Genomic DNA, 25633 nt, shown 5'->3' on the forward strand with positions numbered 1-25633 from the left:
GCTTCCAGTGACTGATTTACATGAAGTGGGGAAGGCTAGTCTCTGCCGCCCATCCTTTAAACATGCTGTCTGTCTGCAGCGTGATGGGAACCGTTGAAGCTTCTGTCAGATTCCAAATATCTGCTCGTGGTGGGCATTGATTTTAATTTTCATCCTTGTCTTGATGAGTAAAAAAAATAAAATGCTGTTTGTGTTCTTGTTGTGACATTTTTGTACTTAGAGAGTAACGTTAAAAGATGATTTGTGCTGTCAATACCGGGCTCTCACCTCTGCTTTCCAACATCGATTCGGTCACCTGAGTTGCTCTGCTAAAGACAATATTTGTGGTTCCGCCGGGCGTACTGCTGCACGGTTCAGTGAGGCTCCAGACGTGCCAAAAATCCACAGCAGGGACTGAATGCAGACATGGAAAGCAAACACAACGCATCCATATGCCCTTTCCTGAGAGAACGTGCCGGAAAAATAGTCTCACAGGGAAACCTGGGCAGGAAAAAGGAAAAATCTTGAATTTATATTTGTGTTTTTTATGTTATTAAGACTTAGTGAGGATGCTGGAAGATTGTGTTCTTGGTTTGATTTTGAAAACTTTCCTTTGTGCAAATGAAAAGTCATCCACTAACCTTTAACAGATTTTTAGAAGAGACTATATATTTATTTATTTATATTTTATACCCTTATTTATATCAGAATCCAGACTGAAAATACATTTTCTATTATTAACTTGAGAGTTCTTAAACTTGCATAATTTTGTTTTTATTTGATCATCTGAATAAAAAAAAAAGACTTTACCACAATATGGGGACACCACAGAATGAGAAGAAAGTTTCAGTTATGAATTTACGTATAAATATCAATACAAAGAATAAGGACCATTAAAAAAATATCTGTGGTTTCTCAGTTGCATCTTAAAAACATGTTCATATTCAAATAAAAACCTATAGATGTCACATGAGGTTGATCTGCTGTGTTTGAGCAGTTTTTCAAGACGCTAAAAAATAAAAAAAATGGACGCATCAAGATCCTGGATGGAATGTTCTTGATTTCTAAAATCGAATCATTATTATTTATTTAATTATTTATTATTTTTGCACAAGGCATTTCCTAATTTTTTTTGACATTTTCAGCTTCAAACGTGATAATCGTTACTCATTGCTGGCAAACGTTTACTGTATGATGTGAAATGTTTTATTGGAATCCAGCATAGGCTTTCTTTGCGCTTCTTTTTTCTCTTTCATAATACGCACGAATTGTTTGGTTTTAGAACAAAACTCTAAAAGTGGGTCCTTCATCAACAGGGGGAAGGGCCAAGACCTCGTCTGAGTTTAATGTTTTCTATTTATTTTAATGGGTCATGAGTTAGGAGTATCTAATGGGTTAGGAGTATCTAACCCATTAAGTGTAACTGTTTCCCGATATGGCATCCATATTCATCTCAGAAGAGCCTTCCACGACACCTCTGATGTCCCTGCAGGTGAACCAGATGTGTAGGAGAACTTTTGCCTTCATTAAAAATATACCTTTGGAGTAACAACCCTTCATCTCATAGTGTGCATCCTCTTCCTGGTCTTCTTTTTGACACAAATCCTGTTAAACTGCAGAGTACAGCAGATGTGTAAGAAATGAAACACATGGGCAAATGTATTTTCATATCGGTTTATGTGAGTCGTCTTCTGTAAAGTTATGATTCTACATTTATTTATTTGGTATCAGATGCATTTGAATTTCTTGGGCTAAACCAGGGGTCAGCAACCTTTACCACTCAAAGAGCCATTTGGGTCAGTTTCCCATAGAAATTCAAACACAGGAAGCCGCAACACCCTTTGGAAAACCTGCTGTTTCCAGTGAATGCCATAATTACACACGTTTCTTTTTTCAACCCTCTCTCATTTATTGGGTTCAGATGAGAACTTTTTTCCCGAGAGGCTACAAAACTAGCAAATATATCATCAGTAACTAGCAGTTTATCCGCTTCTCCAATAGATTTTTGACAACAAAACTACTTTTTTTCTCATCTGGATCAGGATGTTATTGGACTGCGTGTTTATTTTGGTCTCACGACATTTGAGACTTTGTTTTTGCCAATTCCTCTCTACATATTAATCATTCATTCATCATCAGGAACTTCAGTTATCTCAAAATTCTCCATCATTGTTGGGATTACACGCCGGTGGGAGTCGTGGTGGTGGTGGCACAAGTCGATAGTTACATAGAACTTAGAAAATGCCTACATTTAGATTTGTTTTTTAAACCTAATACTCAGCCCGTTCGTTTTTTGTTTGTTTTTTTTCAAATAATTTTTATGAACCTTTCCTGTCTACTGCTTTGCCGATCGTAGTGGTCAGCACAGGCCTGTGCTGCCCCAGGGACGAGCAGCTCGCCTGGTTCCGACCCGCAGACAATCCGGAGAGGTTCTGCATGATGAGGCTTTTATTCACTTCTCATTGAAAACGTCCTGTCTTTTTAGAAGAACTGACCATCCCATAACAGAGTCTGGTCCGCGTTCACTGCCGCAGACACGTTAATGGCACCACGACAATCTTAGACCGTAATAGTTATTTTACGACACCACAGAGCAAAACATTGCTGTATTTTACCCAGTTCTTTGACAGTGTGAACCTGTGTGTGCAGAGCCCATTCTTTTCTACAACATTTTCTTTATGAATACAGTCGTTTACAGTAAAGTTTTTCTACTTTGCGCCCTCATTGACCTTTGTAAACAAAGCCCTTTGTCAGATACTAAACTCACAGTTAGAAAAGAAACTTAACAACATATTCATTCTCCTACCATCCTTAATTAAAACAAAGCAATCGAAGGATTTTCACAATTGCCTACGCAAAAAAAAAATACATCCACTTCTTTCTGGGTATTAAAAACAAACATTTTCTTTGCAGCTAAAAACACACTTCATGAGAATCTTTAAACCAAGTAGGCAAGATACAAATGTTTTACATTCTATCTCACACGATAGCATTCACAAGTTTCTTTTCACTTATTACGTCAAAGTCAATTCCCACTGGCATATGTTCATAACTAGAACTATCTTTACAACACTAGCTGGAAAATGTCATTTGATTTAAATTGTTGATCTAAGCGATATCTGTGATCGTCTCATTAAGTCGTAAAAACGTAAAACATGACAGTTCTGAGCAATTAGCAACTTGCATTTGTTTCAGATATCTAAAACATTTAAAGAAAGTAAAGATAACAAACTGAAATTAGTACTTTCGGATTCCGGACCAATGATGGCGAAGCTCTAAGAAGAGCTAAATAAATAACCTAGATAAAAGCGGCAAAGCGGAGAGGAAGAGCTTCTCCAGGTCATTAATAATGTCAAGAGTGACCACCGTAGTCCACCCGTTTCAGCCGAGCTAAACTATTATCTCCAGGCTGCAACATCTACTTAGAAACAGGCCTCGCCCTCTCTTCAAAATCGATCCGGCTTGTGTGTCTTCTCAGGTGGAACCAAATTACTTTGAAACTCCCCTGGAGGCCTCAGCTTGTGGGAGAATGTTGAAAACTGTTGGCTGACTGGACTGAGAAAATAAAACTAAATTAAGGAGAATAAACAATAATAAAAAGCCTACTGGTTCAAGCAATGCAGAGTTAATCAGGAGCAGTCAAAAAGAAGTCCTGGAGTAATGTAAAACGGCAGATTGGTGTTTGTGATGGATTAACTCCTGCTGCTCGGGTCACAACACGAGAAATGTTATGAGCCATCTACAGACACACAGATGCTTTTTAATGAGTCCAAGTGCATCAAACGCTACCTTGTCTGTACTTTTCCTTGTGGTGTCTAAACTGCAGTAAGGAAACCGAATAGACATCTGTGACACAAGGCAAAACATCTGAGAGTTAAGCTGCCAACTGTGTCTGCAGGATGCTATCTAGCTCAGAACTAATTAGATAATGTTCTAGAGCATTGTCATAACCCTAAGTCAAATCCATATAGAATGCACTTCTTACTAGTTTCTCATAAAGTCATGAATTCACATCTAGTCGAAGTTGTGCGTGATTTTTGCAACATGCATGAAAAGATTTGTGGTTTTTTCCATGACCGTTCTATCTATGTCTAAAGGACTTTTCACACATCTCCCAGAGATCTATACATTTTATATTGTGTATACGTTTCACATATTACGTAAAATTACTTAACTGACACACAAATCACTAATGAATTGCATATAAGCAGCATCAAAACCATGCACGATTCATGCACGATTTGCCTAAAGTGTGGCTTTTACGTTGACTCACCTTTTTAGTCTGGCCTTCACATGATTTTCATAATTGCTTGTGTCTTTTATTATTTATCTATTTATTAATTTATCTCTTTTCCTTGGTTTTTTTGTATGTTTTTTACTGGCTTCACCTGTAGGGGGCGCTGTTACTGCAGTGGGCTGGCTAGGGTCCCGCTCTGTGGCCTAATAGCTGTAGAGTGGGCCCTAGGCTGCTCTGTGTTGGCAGGCGCTGTAGTGATGACCCACAGGGTCGGGCTGGGCCTTGGAATGAATGGATCCCCATGATATCGTTTCCACAGCAGTACCAAGCCAGACCTTCTTTAAGCTGCAGTTCTTGGTTTCTGTTCAGGGTTCTACTGGGAGAACTGGGTGGGTGGGGGGAGGAACCTGGTGAGGGAGGCGTCCCATCTTTGTGTGATTGTCCTGTGTTGTCTGTTTTTAATAATTTTCATTTTTTATGATTATTTTATCTGCTTTTATGTTAAGCGCTTTGTGTTTTTAACTGAAATGAAAGGCGCTATATAAACAAATAAAGTTTGAGTTTAACTAAGGCCAGTTAACATCTTCATTACTGAATGTGAGTCTCCTGACGGAGGACATTCCATTACCTACACAATGTGCAACATCATTTACACGTTTTCTTTTGTCGTTTTTGTTTTTTCTTGCCAAAGACGCTGTAAGGACCTATTCACATTTGATTTGTGGCACATCTACCCCAAAGAAAAGGGTGATTTATCAATTGAGCGAGAATACATTGCCCGTGACCCCAAAACAAACCGGTTATCATGGCAAGAAAACGCGCATATGGGGTGTGGACCTGAGCTTAACATTGAAGGGGCTGAAAACCTGACTGGTTCCCTGTTGGTGACGTATTTAAACCATGCTGTGTCTGATGGGTCATAGTAGGAGATAACATCACCAACTGTACCACCATGTATGGTAGCTCTGCCAGATCAAAAATACTAAAAGGATGTTTTGAATGCAGCCTGCAAAGACAAGTCATTCACTCTCCTTATTGGGGGGCAGCAGTAGGTTCCTTTACATCCTTTACATCATGAAAGGCCTGCGATAACACCAGGAAAGTCACTACATTTGTTGCTAGTCCCATCTCTGAATACTACTCTAGATATGGGGTCTGAAAATGTACTAAAAATATTTAGAAAGTCACCATGTTGGCAGCAATATGTTATCATTGCAATGAGCTACTGGAAATGTGAAAATCTACAGCTTATTCTGAGCAGTGAGGGGTTGGCGGGAACAGAGGTCTACAGTCCATAGTGAAGATGAAAAGAATAAATTCAGCTCATTTGCGCAATTTAGTCTTAAAAGAATAAGCATTACTCTTCCTTTCTTACAGCCCTGTCTTTCATGCCTTCCAGCTGTTGTCCTTTGGAGGACAAGCCTGTGACTTTATCTCATGACCTTCCATATACGTCAGATATTGTTCTGCATGAGTCTGTCCTACAGCTCCTCCCCAGTATAAATATTTGTTGCGACAGTATCCTCTTCAACCCTTCCCTGTCGCTCAGTCTGAAGGCCGGCTTCTTCCGGTTCAGCAGATCCTTCAGCTGACTGGTGACCCAAAGGTTTGTTGTTAAGGTCGCAGCTCCTACAAACACGGCAACTATACTTTTTCTTGTTATTTGATCGCTTGTTTACGGCTTATCACCTTTATCGCGGCTGACGGGTCAGCAGACTGCGGTCACACTTCCTTTGACACCAGGATGCAGCGTTGATGTGTGAACAAGCAAAAAAAGGAAGAATAAAAAAAGTATATTTACCTTAATCCCAGAAAAAATACCAAAAATCCTATAGATTCACTAATATTGAGTGTATTTATATTTTCTTTTCGAGCAACAGACCAGCCAATTTAAAGCTGATGATCCGTAAAAAATGCTTTTAAAAGAGAAAACCGGTATAAAACCTTATAGTATTCAACTGGTAGGTGGTATTCTAAATTAAAAATAAAAATGGAAACTGTCAAATTAGGCCCTAAAAAGGGACAGAGGGGCTTAAAATGGTTTCTGAAGGGGGAAGTGAGGGGGCTTGAGGCTCTCTTTCCATTAGTCTAAAAAATAATTAAGTCCAACTTTTGGCTTAAGGAATGTTGTGTGTCAAAATTTGAAGTTGGTTCCACAGACAGGAGACACAGACATGTTTTTTTTTTTTTAAATGCTCATTTCATTGTCTGACAGTCCATCAGTCAGCACTGACATTCATTCAGTCGGAGCTCCACAGTTTTCTGTCTCAGAGATGAGACTCTTCCCATCATTGCTGAGTTTATTTTAGCCTGAAGCTTTTTAAATACCGACTGAAAGACGGAGTAAATAATATTTATTGATGTCAGACGAGGAATCAACGGCCCAAGAATCAAAGCACGGATCAGAGAAGTGTACGAGAAAAAAGAAACATGACATTTTTTTTTATATGGTTATAGTAACGCTTCAAAAAAGGCATAAAAATAAACACAAACTTGATCATTCTGTTGAATATTTTATGTTTGTGTTTAGTTGTGTGAAGGGTTTGAGTTTTCTTATTTTCTGTTGTTTCGAGATGCAGTTTTGTCGGGTTTTTTGTCAGGTTGGGTTTTGTGTGTTGGTATATAAACAATCAATTCAAGTCAATGTAAAACTGGCCCGCCGTTACAATGGAAGCTCGTATTTTCAGCCTGAGCCTTCTTTTTTGTTGTTGCTTTGTTTGAGCACCAACATGAAAGATAACAATGCCAGCAGGGCATTTTTGTTAAGAACCTTGTGTTTGGTTTCAGATTGAGAACAGGTGAATCCACATCTGCCGGAACGCCCACAGAACAGTTTGTCAATCAACACTTTTTTATTTTATGAGTCCAATCAATGAGAAGGCCCCTAACTATCGCAGTGTTTGAACGTGGATCCCGAAAGATTTAAATGAAGCTTCATGACATAAACATGTCAAAGGATCAAGGCAAACGCTTCATGGGTGAGCTAAATGAAAAGTTAGTATAAAAAAGTTCTTTCCTGTTGTAGCTGCCCTCCCCCACAACGAGACGCCGAAAATGAAGTGATCAAGTTTACTCTTCTTATTTAAAGATCCACTACAATAAGAATCATATTTTTGGTGTTTTTAACGGGTTCTTGAGGTATTTTTCTGATTATGAAGGACATTTATGAAGAAAATTGGGCTTAAAATTGCATTTCAGACTAATTCTTTATTCAAATTACTGTGAATCAGGAGCAGACTAAAGATGCAACGACTCCTGCCGCTCTGCAGAAACTATGTCCTAGAAAACAACACAGGTTTAAGTGACAAAAGTGTCCATTTGACTACGAGTGATTTCTTATTTACACTTGTTTAGTAGGTGTGTCACTTTAGTGGACAGCAGTGATTATATGAATGAGATTAATCTGTTTGCTCAGGTGGAAGGAACCCCAGTTGGAGTGAGTGAGTCGGGGATGCCCCGTATTTTTGACAACGTTAATGCTAGGACACGATGACACCATATGCTTAAATGCTTTGTCACTTACATGATTTGTTACTTTATTGCTTTACGATAATGACAACGCTTCAACATGGCTCAAGTAACGCCTTTTCATAGCCTGTCATCAAAACGCTGCCATCACAAGTGCAAACAAAGCATAGATATAATACACTCAATAAACCATCTTGAAACATACAGATAGTTGTCCTCATCATCAATGGCAATAATTCCCCGCATGCTCGCAGTGGATCCTGTTTAATAAAACAGACATGTAGCTGTATCAACAGGTTTTAATTTTGCCTAAACACGGCATAATCATTATCAAAAGACCACTGGGAATTTTTTAGAATAGAATGGGGCAAAGAAGTATTTAGTCGGCCACCAATTATGCAGTTTCTGCCACCTAAAAAGCTGAGAGAGGCCTGTACATTTTATCATAGGTACTGTATACCTCAACTATGAGAGACATAATGTAAAAAACACAAAATGTTGTTTCTTTTGCTCTTTGGTCTTGATCATAGTTTGGGAACTCCAGGTAAGCACGATGTGTCCAAATTCCCTCACTACTTAGTGCACTATAGAGTGTTCACCATGTTGTAGTGCTACAATTCCAAAATCCAGTGCCCTAGAAATTTTCCACAAATCTCTGCGAAAAACCAGTGTCCATTGATGCTCACTGGTCAAATATAGACCACAATGCATTGCAAGTAAATTAATTTTCATGTAAAAAAAATGTACTTTAACTTTTTTTTTATAAACCGTCCAAGATTTCATCATCAGAACACAGTGGATTCATAAATAATCCTACATACATAAAATGTTCGTATTTATTTGATGTCATATTTGCTGTTTAAAACATGAAACAAAGTAGTGAGCATAGTATCTGAATTGCTTCTCAAATTCAGGGCACTATAGTACCACACTTTATAGTCTTTCAGTAGTTGGGGAATTATAGCTTCAGACAGCTACAATGTTTTCATATAACCATTCGGACTTTCAATGGGTTGATAGTGCTTCTGACATCCAACCTGAGGGCTCAACCCAGCTGACTGTTTGGGTCAGGAGTTAGAATTCTGAGGTGTGCAGTCATGGATCTTTGGTCGACCAAGACACTTTGTCTGATATTATTTATATCAATAGTTATTTGAAATAAATAAATCTTTTCACCTATATCTGCCTTGTGCCTGTGAGCTTTTTGCCTCCTGTCCTTGTCCTTGTCCTTGATTTTTGACTTGATCTTTAGTGTGAAAACAACAAATCAGATAAAACGAGTTTTTAAAAACTCACCTGCTCTGTGTGCAGGTCTGTCTGACAGAAATGGAGGTTGGTTGATATTCACAAAGCAGCTTTTTTCCAGTAAATCAGACAGAAGTGGCTCATTTGGATCAAATCTTGGCCTTTACATTTGCTGCTCTTCCATCCCGTGCATGTGAAGAGAGGGGGCATCTCGAGAAACCACGTGACCACTTGTTTCAAGAGACTGATTATCGGGACAGAGAATCAAACGTACATTAGAGATAGATCCCAGACAGTGCAATCAAAAGGCCCTCTTTGAACAGACACTTGAATCAACACTGAGTAAGAGGAAGCAAAGCAGATGGGCTTATATTTGGTTAAAAGTGTTGCCAGCCAAAGGAGACGATGTGCTGAGACAAGCAGAGAGAGGCGAGAACCCTGCAAGCTTTAACCGATACGTTTCTTCAACAGCTTCCATGGGCCGATAATGAGCTTTCTTTGATCAGCCGAGCGCCGCCGCGTGTGCTGATGATGTTGGGACGGGCGCCTGATGAATATTCCAGGCAGGAGTGTCCCTCAGAAGCACCTGGTTTGTTGGGAAACACGTGTGCGGCGTGCACTGCACCTTCTCGCAGAAACAAGTGTTGGTGTCAGCGTTGATGGCGCATAGAACCTGCAGACACAGAGCTCCTAAAGCCTTTGAATGCACACTTTAAAGGACGCTGTTATCCCTTTGATTACTTTCTGATGGCTGAACTCTAAGTGGTTACCGCATCCTGATTACTGTCTTCATTAAACATGCACTAAATACCATCAAAACTGCTCATCTCGCTTTGTTTACAGGATAAATTTTTCACATTCCAGGCTAATTAAAGAAGAAATGCATGTATTTGCTTTATTTGTTTGTTTCTCTTTACTAAACATTCGCTCATACCTCAGGGGTTCAGCAGCAACAGTGGATTTATCTTCGGAATGCAGCTTCCTCTGTGGTTTTCAGAGGCATTAATTAATTCTTCTGTTGTGTGTGAAAAAAACAACTAAGCTGTGGTCCAGCTGTCATCCGGTGTAACCTCTGCATCACACAGGCCAAAGCCCATTTTCTCCTAATGTGCATTTGCTGTAGTTCAGGCTGGCAGAGTAAACAGGGCCGCCACAGCTTCGCCTCCCCTCTACAGTCAGCCTGAGTGCAATCCGCATCACCTTTTTATCCATCAAATTCATATACATCCCATTATTTGGTTGTACACGCTCCATATGTCCGTCAGTGGGCTCATTTTGTCTCTTTTTTTTTTTTTTTTTTTTGGTTGCCATTGTAGAAACTCATGAACTAATTGGCCGTTCTCGCGTGTCCTACCAAAAGTCATTCCAAAGCCACATCTCCACTCGACCAAAACCATTCATCTCCACTTATAATGTGCATTTAATCAGTCTTAATTTGGCGGGTGGATGGATGGAGTTTGAGCTGTGTGATAATGACAGTTTGACATTTCATGGGTTTGATATGAGGGTGACAGCCGTCTGTAAGGCCTAATGGAGCCGTTCCACCAGCATCTGTTAAGAATGCTTCATTGAGTTTACAATTAGTAAAGGCCACGCTTCGCTGCGAAAACCCAGCCAAGACTGGAGAGTAGCAAATCTTAAAGATTGTTTGATAAGGGGAAACTTGCTGGTGGTTTTACTCTGCTTTATTTATTTTATTTTTTGGGCAGCTGTAGAAAAATGTCTCTCAATGAAAGTTTTATAGGAAATCTTATGTTGGGATTGCAGGTCTAATGATGTACCAACATGGTTCCAGATGGGGTCCTGAAGCCCAAACTAGACGTATATGTATAGGTTTTTGTTGATTTTCTTTTGTGACTGTTTCAATTTCCTTTTATAAATAAAAGTTGTAATAGTTTTAAGTTAAAAACAGACATTAATGTTAGTTCCTTTTTTTCTCATTTATTGATGACTGTGGAAATATAAAAGAAATGTTACTATTAATTAAAGAAATTTGGCAAATTTCAATATTTTAAAGTTGAATGACTAGATATTGTCATGATTTCAGAACATTAGAGACCCAGATGCTGGAACCCAGAAGCAAACACAGGAGCAAGCTGGTGAGGTGAGTAAGAAGATTTAATTGCCAGCACAGTTAAGGAGTGAGCAGTTTCTGTGTGGTCCCAACGAGAGACTGGATTTTGTGGCGTCACTGGTGGATCCCTTCGTAGGGCAGCGTCGGCGGAGACCTGTGGAGTTGGATGATCGGCAGAGGCTCGTGGTGAGACCGGTGAAGCAGACTGAGTGAGGGTTCCAGATAGCGACGGATTCAGGCGACCACCCGTGGTTTGGGGTTTCCTGGAGACAGGTAAGAAGATACGTTAGGTACAGGCTTGGAACAAGGTAGCTTGGCAAGAACTACTAGTCGTAAGACCAAAATGAGCACCATCAGGGGCAACGGACTGGCGATGAATACAGGTCCAGGAGCTCCTTAAGTAGGTAGGTGGTGATGAGTTGAGTGGTGGCAGCTGGGCTGAATCAGGGAACCAAGCAGAGAGGAGAGGGGGTGGAGTCTGACAGAGGCACCATGACAGATATCTAAGAATAGCGACCGAAGAGTTTGATGCAAACTTTGCAGCTGTTTCAGTGGCTGCTGAAGTTATAGAAAGTGATAGAAGTGTATAATAAAAAAGATTAAACGGAGAATCCGCTGTTTTATTTTCTATGTAATTTTCTTCATTAAACATTAAGCTAATTTGTCACCTTTCAATGTTCCATTTTAAATCAATCTCAGTGGTCTTTTAATTGTAATTATGCAAAATTAAGTCAAAATAAAACACCTGCGTCGCTTTCTAGGACATAGTTTCTGCCACTCTTCCCCACCCTGTTGCCGAGAGCTCTCTGTTTACATTCTCTCCCTCTAGCTTACAACCCCTCAGATCCCAACCTAACGTTACTAGTGCAACAAAAGTGGAAGATATATCTGAGCTGCCCAGCTTTACAGTGTTGATCCAGATTCCAGCTCAGACGAGCAAAATGCAGATGTGCACGAATCTAGTCATCTCTAAGTGGATGCATCAGAATGGATTTCTATGGATATGTCACAAATATTATCTTTTTCTAAAGGCAGTTTTTGATCTACTTTTGATTTACAAAGCTTTGAATGAAGAAATACTCAGAAATAACATGTGGACTGCAAAACAGCAGTATTATTAGGATGAAAGAGAGAGAGAGAGAAAGAGAAACTGTAATCAATGAGTATTACATTTCTGTTACATTAGGGGTCAGGAACCCATGGCTCGCGAGCCATATCTGGCTCTTTTGATGGTCACATCTGGCTCGCAGACAAATCTTTTAATTATAAAAAAAAAAAAAAAAAAGTTTCATTAGACCATTCCTTCTCGGGCGCGATGCGAAACCAGGGGGGCACAAAGTAGTAGCGGTGCTTGGAGAGAAAAAATCAGCGGCACTGTCAGTTTACTATTATCTGTTATATCAGTTTGTACCAGGCTGAAACCTGCGAATTGCCGTCCCTGCAGATGCTCCAGTCTCTGACAAGGAGCTGCAAATGTGTGTGGAGGGAAACGGGAGGGGTAGTGGGCTCAGGCAGCAAGGTGAAACGGCGCACTGACTGTCAGGACTTAGAACACGCTGCCGTTCCCATACAAAACTGCAGCGTGGGTGTGCGTGCTGACAATGTTTGGCTCCACGTATGCATGTGAGCAGTCTTTCTCACATCTAAAGAACATTAACCTACGATCAAATTAAACGGATGAAAGTCTCAACGCCTGCATGAAGCTTAAACTCACCACGTATCAACCAGACAAGACCATCAGCAAAACCACCACGCAGCACCAGAAGTCACATAATGCTAATAAATACTCAACATTTGTTAGCAACAGCGTAATGTAGTGTCCCTTTCCCACACTGAGGCACTGAGACTTGACCTCTTTTAAGGTTTTTTATTCTGGTAATTTCAGGCCGTAACCAACTGCGTACAACTTGTTCAGCAACTTCTGAATCTCTCCTGCCGAGAGCGCTCCCCCAACTTTTTATTCCCCCCCTCCTATTTCCCTTATTCGGCCCATAGCTGAACCCCATTGGTCCAAACTCCCCAACGACAGGCTGAGAGACAGAACTGAGGGCCAACCAGCATCTCTGCTTGATGCGTTCAATGAACTCCGGAACAACAGCCACCCAGTCCAACTCAGTCCGCTACAATAACAATGTTATTAAAAAGAATCCACAGACTTATTGTACTTTAAAAGTGTTGAAATTACATAAAATGCACACGATCACTTGTGTTTTTACTTTTAAACATATTGTATGGCTCTCACAAAATTACATTTAAAAATATGTGGTGTTTATGGCTCTCTCGGCCAAAAAGGTTCCCGACCCCTGTGTTACCTGTGTTACATGGTGTGTGATTCCCGTAACTGTTTACTGGAATCATGAATTCATGTTTTCTGAAGATTATTAATCATTAATATCCACTTGATTTTTTTGCTTGAAAAGAATCTATCTGATAAGAACCCGACTCCGAAAATGTGAAGAATAGTTAGAAACTGCCTTTAACTTTTATTACACTAATGGTTTAGACTTAATTCACTGAGCATGTATTGTCATCTCAAAATTATATTACATTTGAAGAAAGCACAGCCAAGCTATTGTTCTAACAGTTTCTTCCCATACTCCCTCTTTTCTGTGCATGTTTTCTGCTGAGCAGGCCTCAGACTTATCTTCACTTTAGCCTTGGAGCTTCCCTCCAGCAGCAACCTGTGGGCGTGATTTTCACATGAGGTCCATCGGACCATCTTCTGAATATGCAAATGCAGGGTTTTTATACCAAAGCCCATCCCTGAGCTCGTTGGTTCGGACTTTGAATGTACCATGTTCATGTCTGTCCCCTTCGTGTTTGTGCGAAGTAAAACCTCCACAAAAGATAAGTAACTGTCTCTGAGTCGTTATTCATTTATTTCTGTGTGCAAGAAACTGACGGGTACAAACCTAAAATTTAATACAGTCCTTTCTAGAAAATCCAGTTTCTTCACAGAAAACTATGTAAACCTATAAAATGATTTAACTCAGTAAGGGTGGGATTATATAAACTCGCTTCTTTTCAAGCAATAAATCAAGCGTGACTTTAGTTAATCATCACTATATTTAACTAAGCAAATGTGACTTAAGTGTGTCTTTTTTGTTTCTTTGTTTGTTTGTTTGTTTAATCTACACGTTCATCATTTCTGCAATGAGTTTGAGAAATCTGTGTGATTTTTTTTATTTTTTATTTTACTAACTACAATTAATGCTTGAAATAAATAAAACAAACAAAATCAAATGATGAACTTCAAAATGAAAAAAAAACAATGTAATTTTTAAGGATTGAACCCCATAATTAGAAGAGAGGTGGCTGCCTTAAACAATAGTTTCTGCAACTTCCTATTCACTTCTATAGTGTTGAATTTGAGTCCTGGCAGCTCCGCTTAAAATCTTTCTTGAAACGTTTCACCACCCATCAACATGGCGTCATCAGCCTGAGTGGTGTTGGGCTCCAGCCACATATAGATCCACCAGGTGGGGTACCCACAATCCTGCAATTGAATTGCTCATTAGGACATCAAAGAAGAAAAAAGGGAGTGAAAAAACCCTCTCCTATTATAACGCCTCCTGTTCACCATAACTGAATGGTTGGGTGTGGTTGTGCTGGAGTTTTGGTCCTTTTTGGCACTAATGACAGGGCTGCATGCTAAACCGGAGACGGATCTTGACTGAGGCCTCCTGGAGTTCATATATGGCTTGAGCCCAGCACCACTCAGACTGATGAAGCCACTTGGATGAGTGGCAAAAGGTTTCAAGAAGAAAGATTTTAAAGATCCACTCTGATGAAAATGCTGTTGTTGTTGTTTTTTTCTGATGATGAAGGTAATCCCTAAAGACAATCTTAAAATGAAATCTCTGAGTATTTATTTATTTAAATCGTTGTGAATCAGGAGCAAACGAAGAAATTGATGGGCCACAAGCCTCCCGCTCCGCTCCATTCTGATGTGTCAACTTGTAGACGACTAGATCCACGTACGTCTTCGTTTTCCTCGTCTGAGCTGCTATCAGGATCTAAACTGTATGGAAACGCTTTGAAAAATGAAACAAAAGATGATCAGGTGGGACTTTAAGTCCAGACGCCATGACTCAACTTCAAAGCAATGTCATCGGGATAAATGAGAATCTTCAACGCCATATTTCCATCATTGTAAATTGCAAATTTTCCCTGCTTTTTGTTTGTAGTGTGGTTCCTCTCACTCCTGTGTTACAACAGCTGAAAGACCTCTGAGTCGCCTTTCTTTTGAGCGGTCAGAACAAGAATGACTAAAAAACCTTCCGTGTAATCTGTTGGTCACTCATATAGGCCAAGATTTACTATTAAGATAATTTACACTTAATTGGATTACTTTAATCTGGAATGTTTGTGATTAACTGGATTATAACTTCCTTTTTGTCGTACAGCTTCTGCCGCTGTACATTATCTGCCTCCGTCTAACTCTATCTATTTTCTGCATTGGCTTCATTAACACCAGCTACCTCTTTTACATCCATGAATTACCTCTAGGCCTCTTTCCTGGTAGCTCCAACCTCAGCATCCTTTTACCGACATCCTCATTGTCCCTCCTCTCAACCATCTCAATGCTGCTTCTCTGTATTTATCACAGAAACATCTACCATTGGCTGTTCATTCCTGATCCATCCCAGCCACTCCCAAAGAGAACATCAACATCATCAGCTCTGCCCCCGTCTTTGCGTCAGAGTCTCTAAGACAATGGTCTAATGCAGGTTTTTCAGCAAATATGCCAGGTATATTTGGCTGCGGCATTTGTAATTTGGAGGCGACAATTACGGCGACCGGACAATATTTTGACATCGTTCAGTGGCCGCCCAGGCACATTTTGAGATTACGCAGAGGCAGTCCAGCAACAGGTACTCCAAGGTTCCCAAAATCATCTGTTTCCCCAATTCCAGACTGCCACCCTCCAGTCACCACTGTGCTGCCGTCCCACTGCCACCATCCAATTGTTAGAAATCTTATGGTAGCAGCACGGGCACTTGACAAGGGCAGTTGACATGTGCCAGGGGCCCGGCGATGACTGGACGTCAATCTTATCCCAGCCACCGTGGGTCCAAAAAAAGGAGACGGCGTTGATACCGCAAAGAGACCTTAACATGGCGTTGATAGAAGCACAGCGACTCCGACACCTGTATATTGACCAATTGGGGTTGATACTGAGAAGAATACAAAGAACATTGTACTTTTTATGAGTTACGAATGAACTTTGGTGCCAAATGGCCCGCTTTTTACATACCACTGGGCTACTAAGCGGCCAATGGCACTTGATATGGAAGGCCACCGTCCCACGACATTCACACATCATCCAATCAGAGCTGCTGTCACCCATCTTTGTAATGACGTCATCCCTGACGTCGCGCCTGACTGCCGCCATCTACAGTCATGACCACTCCAAATGCTCTCAAAGAAAACAAGGTAGTGGCATGAATTGTTGATTATTCTGCCGATGCCCCCATTGCATGGTGGCAGTAGTGCCTGTACTTGTAGCATGCACCAACATGGAAGCTCTCACCTTCTTCCACACCTTTCCTTTCATTCTTGCTGACACATCACACCTGAATCCTTCCTCCACCTGTTTTCATATACAGACTTTAATATTTATTTTCTGCTGTTGTTCCAAACACAAAAGGAAAAGCTACAAAAAATAGGAAGTTCAGCTTTTTCAAGCCAAAAAAGGGTTGAAATCCTTCGTATTGTTTGTATTTTAAAGACTTTTGAGCCAAAGTCTTTCTCGTCTTTGCCATCCGAAAAGTTCCAAGTTGAGGAAACCTTGGCATAATCAATTAACTGGAATTGAGGGGGGGGGGGGCAGTATTTGATCAAACGCAGTCAAGTGAAACAAGGCTTCTGCATGGCGAAAGCAGAGAGCCAGCACTTCATCTCTCACCTCAAAATCATTATTACCTGATTAAGTGTGATTAAGAGAAGATCATTAGCAGCTGCATGTCCTGTCAGTAATGATTACTGTGACGGGTGCGTTATACCCTGAGAGCTCGTCTGCAGGCGCAGCCTCAGTAACGATTGGGGAAGCATTGTTTAGCCGAGCGCCTTTTCCCTCTCGAAAGGTTACAGCGCATGGTCTGATCCGAAATGATGAACCCAACGGCTCAACAAGGCAGATGACATTGAGAAAATTTTAAAATCCACACACCTCTCTACGTTCTATCCACTCTGACAGTCCTCACAGTTTTTCAGGGGACTATCCAGAAATAACTGCTATACCTCTATTTTTTAGTGTTTTAAAAGATCTCTATCTCAAAATCAGTTTTAATGTTTTGTTTGAAAAGGATTTTTCCCTTTTCTGCTACATCTTTTCTGCGCGAACCAGCTGACCCGTAGTTCAGGCAGAAAGCAGATCATCAGTCGTCACTGAGCAGTAGCTAAATTACGTGCGTTTTAGCGACAACTTTGTTTTGAATCCAATTATCTGATTTAATGTCTTGTCAGCTGGATTGTGGAATAAGAGTAAAAACATCTAGGACATAAAATGTGCCTCAGGAATTTAATTACAAATTAAGAGGATTTGTCCCCCCTCCCTTCCTGATCGATGCGTGAAATTAATTCTTGTCAGCGAGGGCTTTGTGCGTTACCTTTTGCTTACTCTGAATGAAACGGCTCCCCGCACACGGCACTGACGCGCAGCTGAACTGATGACTTCTTTGTTGACCTGCAGCCGATGATGCAATCCTTCATTGGTCTAATGAAATAAAAAAGACGGCACACGCTTATCCGGTTTGACGTCCATCCATCCATCTTCTTAACCCACTGAATCCCTTTTGGGGCGACAGGGTTGCTGGAGCCTATCCCAGCTACTGTTGGGTGAAGCAGAGGTGTGGAGAAGTCGTCAGTCTGTTGCATGGCAACACAATCACTCCCACACATACTCCTAGTAACAATTTAGAGTAACTAACAAATGAAGCATCCTTTTAAGACTGTTGGAGGAAGCTGGAGTGAAACACGCAAACATGGGGAGAACATGCAAACTCCATGCAAAAGGGTCCCAGCCGGGATTTGAACCAGGGCATTCTCGCTCATCCAATATCAGGGCAGGGCGGCTTCATCTCAGCAGATGTTATGGCCGTGTCACACAACCACTACGTACATTTTGGGTGTTTTCCACGTATGAATGTTTTGGTCTTTGGTGATCCATGCGTGAAACAGGTAATTCAAGTGTTTTTTGCATTCGTCATTCGTTAATGTGTGGAGATGTCCGACAAGGGTTTTTGGCCAACAGCTCTTTGCATGAATTCAGTTTGGAGCTGTTTGAAATTTTTGCCTGCAGTTTATGCAGATTTTACGTAGTTTAAGCGCAATTATTACGTAAATCGTAAGCAATTGTGCATGATTTTCGCGATATGCATATGAAAATTTGTGGCTTTACAGACTTTTTACGCAAGAACCACTGACATATGACTCACAATATGGTTTATATCTTGCACATATCACGTTCAAATTACGTAATTGATGCAGGAGTCACTAATGAATTTTGGCTTTTAGTTGATTTAAGTGTTCTTTGGGAGTTTTATTTGTACTTCTTCCGTGGTTTTAACGTGGTTCATTTATGATACATCCGTCAAGATTTCACATAAAGAACCACAATGTTTCTCACTTTTTCCTTGTATATTCACGTATGACCAGTTAGAGAAAGTCCTCAGCCTGATCTTTGAATCTTCCGACAGCTCTCCCGGGGCAGAAAATATCAACAGTTTCTACGTTTTAAGATGAAACTAAAGCTGTATCTTTTAATGGATTCATCTTTTTTATTTAAACTTTGTTTTTTCCTTTTTCCTTTATCCTGCTGGCACCTTCAAGTTGCTGCAGAGCAGAGTTCTTCAGAATTTGACTCTTTTAGGTGTTTTTAGGGCACCGTGTATTGTAAAAGCAGCAGACATTTTGATCTTTAAGGGTACATTCAGACAGGAAAAACTGTTTTCTCCGTACACAGTCTGCTTAATTTGGTCTGAATTGAGCTCTGAACCATGCGTTTGGTCTGTATTCACGCTGCCTTTCCTGATTCGAACCACAGCTAATGAACAAAACCATGTGAATAAAAATCTCTTCTCTCATAGGTCAGGAATTACAAGGGCGGGGTAAAGCAACTAGAAACAGAAATTATGGAAGTCCTGCGGTCTGCAGTCCTTTTTTGGGGTAGCTCATTCAAACTTTATATTTGCTGAAAATTTTAAAGACCTGTATCAACGTCAGGCTCAACAACTTTTCTGCTGCTTTGAGGCTTGCTGCAGGGCGGTTACTGGAAAAAAACATCTAAGAAGGTCCACTGATAAGTGTTTATGACATATAGATTGTGGGGGAAACAGTCAGAAGCAATCTGAATCACACTAAAAGTTGTTTTAATGAGCCTACATTCATCTGACCACATTTCAATGAGCTGCTCTGTCGCACCGTTGTGGTGTTACGGCATTGTTTTGAGAAAATTCTGTTAAAGAACTAAAAGATAGCTTTTAGGATGACGACACAGCAGCACATGCCGCGTAACAAGACACAGAATGCATGTAAGAAATGTTTTCAGCTGTGTAAAAAAAACGTTTAAACAAGTAAGCATGTGGACCCTTTTTTCCTCCTTGATGACATGACAATCCTTGCTTTACATTTGCCTGCGGCTCATCTGTTTAGATCAGTGTTTTTCAACCTTTTCTGAGCCACGGCACACTTTAACCTTAAAAAAAAATCCCGCGGCACACCAGGATCCAAATATTTAAAAAAAAAAACAAAAAAAAAAAAACGGAGAAACTCATAGTCTGTATTGATCTACAGCCCCTCCACAATTTCACATGCATTTTTTAGATAATTGTTGCAGTAAAAGCTTGAAACTGCAGCTGTTTTTTTCTAAAAGATGCAATAAAAGTTAAGTTAGATGATTTAAAAACAGTTTGATTTGTGTTCGTTGATTTCAAGACGTTTAACAACAGATCTCCTTGAGCGCTGTCACTCTCACAACCCAATGCATCATGGGAGATGTAGTGCATTAAACGGCCGGCGGAGATCGGATTTCGGAGCTTCATTGTTTTGTTCACTTGTTCCACGGTCTGATACCGGATTCTGTGGGAAGCTACACCGATAAAGACGAGCTTTAGCTGGTATTTTTGTAAGAACTGAGCGACTTTACGAGTGTACCAGTGTTTTATCAGGGCCTGTTTGGATGAACAGAGAGCTGAAATCCTGGAGATGGAAAATGTTTAATTTTTCAGTTAATGAGGGCAATTTCCCACGGCACACTTGACCATCTCCCACGGCACACTAGTGTGCCGCGGCACACTGGTTGAAAAACACTGGTTTAGATCACGTGACGACCAGCTATGGTGGCCGTTTTGGTCCAGTTGTTCCTCTCCGAGGACGGATTGTATTCAGACTGTGGAATCTCAGAGAGAACCGATTGGAAATGAACTGAAGATGGGTCCTGAGAAGGGTTCCTGGTCCCGGACCATGGTTCGCTTGGGTGTATTCAGACTGAAAATCTGTTCCGGATAATAAAGGAAAACAATCTTTGGCTCAATTTAAGCAAACCAAATGTGTCCAGTCTGAACCCTAAGGGTCGATGGTTTAGATTCTTAAAAAAGACATTAAATCCAAAAGACCAACAGAACTCACAAAGGAACCTGTTCAATTATAAAGTCAAATATCATTAATAATATCAATAAAAACATGACTATTTAAATCTGTTTACACTAAATCTGTATTTAATATATTGTGTGTTATTTTTTCTCCTTTTTGCAGTGAATGTTAAAAAAGAGCAACCCAGGTTCGCACATGCTCAGTCCGCAGCTCTCCAGTTTTGCTGCTTGTTAGCGTTTGACACCACATGGTAGTCACACTCTTCAGGAATCACTTTTCAAGCTGTTTTTCTGCAGGTTTTTTTTAAGTAGGCCACAGTATTCTGGCCGTCACACGTGTGTGCAGAGGAGCAGACAAGCATCTCAGGCTGAAGGCTGACCAAATTTATTATGCTTAAAACACATTCTTATATTTATTGCAATTTTTAGTTTTCCTGGTGGTTTTTTTTTGTTTGTGTTTTTTCAATTTGAAGTGTATTCTTTAATTTTACCTTTTTCTTTTAAAATATCAATTTTATTAAAAAAAAACTACAATCAGTATAAGCAGCAAGAAAAACAAACATTTTTATGAAACGATAAAAAATAAATATGATTTAACTCTTTGAACTTTGACTGGAAGAGACTGTGAGTGAATGAGATTTGGGGGAAGAGGAGAGAAAACAGGGGGGAGTAAATTAAATTAAAGAGAACAAGAAGGAAAGATCGCAATAATTGCCATCAATCTCCTACATAAAAAAATGCATGATTTTTGCTCAAATCCAAATTAACACTTGTTTATGATCGCAAAAACACACAGAACAGTTGCAAACATATGTATTTTATGGTTGCACATATTTATAGTCGACCGGTCGACTGTGCTTTGGCACTCTTCCATGTCGGAATACAAAAAAGACGTTGTTACGTAAAATGTGGCTCAAAACATAAATAGTAGCTTATGGATTTGCAAGAGCAGAGAACATTTCCACAACATATGCTTCTCAGATCTGAGCCAGTGTATTTTAGGAGAAGGGAGAAGAAGTCACAGAGCAGAACTGTAAGCAACATTTTCACAAAACTCCAGGTGAAGACAGTCACAGGTTATTTGTTTCAGCAAATAAAAAAAGTTAATAAAAGTGTGAACCAGCTGATTTTATTTTACTAAATAATTTGGAAAAACTGAGGTAAATCAGACTCATGTTACTGATCTCCAACTGTTAGTGAGAAATTGCATTTGACTTATTTTTTAACCTGGGAGAACCCACCGGGTCAAATTTGGCTGCTTTCTTTTTCCCAACATTTTTTGATGTTATTCATTTTTTTTTAGTATTTTTTTGACCACTTCCTAAAATGAGCAAACAAAAACAGAGTCAAAAAAGCCCAGAAGAAAATGTTCTTGGGTTCTCCAGGATTGAGGTATATAAATATGTTGAAACTTATAATGTCTTAAAATTATTCTTTTGGGAAAAATTAAGAACATTTGAAGAGAAATCTGAGAATGATGTTGATTTTAGTACTAAGTGTGTGCAGTTACATGTTATTCCAGGGGAAACCTGTTACTTATTTGCACATTTAGAAGAAAATGTTTTCTAGAAGTTTACTGTAAACTGCAATGTAATTCTCCAGTTATTTATACTTTATGTACTAATACTTGTGTCAAAGTCTGAGTCACATTGACCTGATAACTGTACAAGTACATATAAATATGGCAGACATTTTTAAAGGTAGAGGCAAAAACCGCTTCTCTGTTTTTTTAGTGGCCTGTGAAATCAAAGGTCATTTCCTGCAGTTGGAATGGAGTGGATAGAAATGCGAGTAAATCAGAGCTCCTACTCTTGAAAAGTCAGATATAGATCTGCAAGTTGCTCATTTCGTTGCCTCAATGTTCAGACTCTGACAACTTTTAAAGACCCACTCTGCAGTACCTGATGTTTTTGGTGTTTTTAACATGAGCTGCAATGCATGGAAAGCACTTGTGTTTTTTGTCTAATAAAGCTTGATTGATTGACAGAGATAGGAAGAAGGGACGCCCCGCCCACAACTTAGAGGCGAATTTGTAATTAACTCCTGCTGCTCTGCAAAAACTATGTCCTAGAAAAAAAACCACAGATTTTTGATTTGGGCTAAAAACGACTTAATAAAAATTGGGAACACTCGGAGTGGAACTATAATTAATTACTTGAAAAAAAAGGAAAAACCTTTTTTTTTACCTAAATAATGTAACATACTGTAGACCAATGCCAACATTTGCCTGCCCGCACAAATCCTTTTATTTCAGACCGATCCCTAATATTCTCCAAAGTGCTTTCATCCCGCGCACACAGATGGATTCCTCGGGTCAGTAAAACCACTAACCCTCTGATTGGCAGACACTGCTCCATTTCCTGAGCTGCAGCCAGAGTCCTCTGCAGTGCTGACACAGCTCTGGACATAAAACTGACAACAGGAGGCCCGGCTGATAATTAACTCCACGCTTCCCACCGGAAGCAGGACTGTCAATTATGAGCTGATGCTTGGATTTACCCACCGGTGTGGATTTTTTGTTTTTTTTTATTCCTGCTACCTTATATCATCAAATCATCCCCCAGTCCATGTGCTCTAACCAGATCTTTGGAATCCCTGTACATTAAAATAGAAATACTGTTACTGTCTGATCTTTTACTATCCTAAAAATCAAAATTTACTGTATTCTCATTTTTGTAGAGATAAAAGATATCTGTGCATTTAAAATGAATTTCTTCCAGCTTAATCTAACAGGATCTTTGTGCTGAGTCATAACATTTATGGTTGCCTAGCAATTAAAAGCTGCCAGAAATGATAAAGTAAAAGAAAAAAATCTTTATAACATTTCATAACAGGGTTTTAATTCTCCAATCTTTAATGGTTTAAAGTGTTTTCATAGGTGAATTTTGTTCTGTTTTAGTTTACAAGAATCCCAGAAGCTTGGGGTCATCTTGGGTCAGCTACAACATTTACATTAGATTCAGGCAGAGTCATTTTTAGCTTTCCGAAGTGACAAAGTGGTTTCCTCTGAGTATCTGTCATGCAGCTTGACTCACCGTCTCAGTCTCAGTCCACAGAAGGTTCCTCTGACATTTCCCCTGAAGAACACTCTGGTCTAAATAAAAGTTCATTGCCGTATGAAGCGTGGCGAGGCGTCCTGACCCAAAGGTAACCAAACAGATCAGGTCTATGGTTTCAGTGTTTTCCCTGCTGCAAATAGAACTGAACCCTCTGGCATTTAAATCTGTTCGTGCTCATTCTGTCTCTGTTAGAACCTAACCTGCAAAGCTTTATTAATGTCATGAAAATCACACTTTTTCTGTTTTAAACCTTTGACTTACTGATTTAAACAGTCAACACAAAAGAAGGTCAATAGCTGGCGGAACTAGTTTCTACTTCCAACACTGGAAAGAACTCTGTCTCAAAACAAGTTAAATAAAATAAATAAAATATGTTTTTCCTTGTTTAAGCTAGAAATATCTGCCAATAGAACTATTGTTTCCTAAAAGTCACTCTGATCATATTTTGATCTATTTTCAAGCGTTCTCAGTGGTCTTTTAATTATGATTATGCAGTTTTTTAGATAAAAAAAAACAAATTCTGTGTCGTTTTCTAGGACATAGTTTCTCCAGAGCAGCAGGACTTCATCAAAAATTCCCCTCTGAGTTGTGAGCGGGACTATTGGCACAGAAGTAAGCCTCCACTGATATCCCATCATACCTTTCTTTACACTCTCTCTCCCGCTAGCTTACAGCCCCTCACAACACAAACCCAACATTACCAATGCAACAAAAATGGTGAGCAACATTGGAGCTATCCAGCTATCCAGCGTTTAGATCCAGATTCCAGCTCAGACAAGGAAAACAAAGACGTACATGAACCTAGTCGTCTACAAGTGGATGCATCAGAATGGAGCAGAGCAGGGAAGCTTTGGCCGGCCCATTTATTTCGCTGCATCACACCTGAGAGCTTTTTAAAACTGATTTCTTCATATTCCCCCGAATAATCTGGATTAAAATTAAAAAACGCAGAAATGCAGCTTTAATCCTAAATTTTTGAATATATGTCCTATATCCTGGACAAAAATGCTACAAGAACATTGTAAATTCACCTAAAAACATGATTTTCATTGGAGTTGGACTTTGAAGTAAGTTGTATTTTGCTCTTGAATTTAGCTCTAAACTCTCATATTTAGGTTCATTGCCTGGGAAATTGGAAATATGTCTAAAACAGTTGTGGATTACTAAAAGAAATTGAATTTAAGGTTGGTCAATTTATACACTTCCCCCTATTTTAGGTGCTGCATCAGTCCAAAACCTATAATTTCTTGACTATAATAATCTTAAAATTATACTAGAATGACACATTTTAGGATTAAATTAAGATGTAATTATTGTGAGTGAAATCAAACTTTCCAGTTTCCCCAAATCAAGCGAGTCTGTTTCTTGAAACTAAATAACTCATTGTTTAAATACATTTTATAATACATAATAATATAATAATATATATATATGATATATAATACATTTTTAATATAAATAATAATAATAATAATAATAATATTAAAACATTTTTATATACAATACATTTTTAATTTATAGTTTCTTGAAACTAGATCACTCATTATTTAAATACATTTTTAAAGGGTTTATGCAGAGATATTGCCTAAAATAAGATGTTTTTTAAGGTCAAATGACTCATCAAGATATTCCAGATTTATTGATTTAAATCTTTATATTTCTCTGAATAGTTACTATTTAGTTTTGTCTTAGATTAAAAGTAATAAGATATTTAAAGTAAAAATGAAGGAAAAGAATTGGTAAGATTGTGTGTTTTTGCAGTGAAGGAACATCGGATTTAGTCATAACTTTTTGACCGCCACTCTGCCATGAGGTGTAAATTACACCATCATAGAACGGAGTCAACATTCTCACACCTCTTTCACACTTGGAAGACTGTTTGTGAAGCAGAAAAAATTAGTGCTGAGCCAGAATGGCAAAATGCTGAATTCTAAAAGAGTCAATATGAAGTTGTTTTCATCTCATAAACCTTATTTCA

General features: G+C 39.4%; 1 long non-coding RNA gene across 4 annotated transcripts in view; it reads left to right on the forward strand.

Annotated features, from left to right (window-relative positions):
- LOC144981565 (uncharacterized) overlaps positions 1–25633 on the forward strand; it is a 233670-nt gene that overhangs the window by 93221 nt on the left and 114816 nt on the right. Inside the window, exon 6 of one of the 4 annotated variants that reach the window (XR_013647161.1) lies at positions 19109–19579. The exons of the other annotated variants lie outside the window; for them this stretch is intronic. This is a non-coding gene — a long non-coding RNA (uncharacterized LOC144981565). Of the gene's footprint in view, positions 1–19108; positions 19580–25633 lie in introns of those variants that run through there. 4 annotated transcript variants of the gene reach the window in all.

The sequence above is a fragment of the Oryzias latipes genome, chromosome 13 (genome assembly GCF_053564925.1).
Source record: "Oryzias latipes strain Hd-rR chromosome 13, Olatipes_Hd-rR_3.1".
Classification (NCBI taxonomy): domain Eukaryota; kingdom Metazoa; phylum Chordata; class Actinopteri; order Beloniformes; family Adrianichthyidae; genus Oryzias; species Oryzias latipes.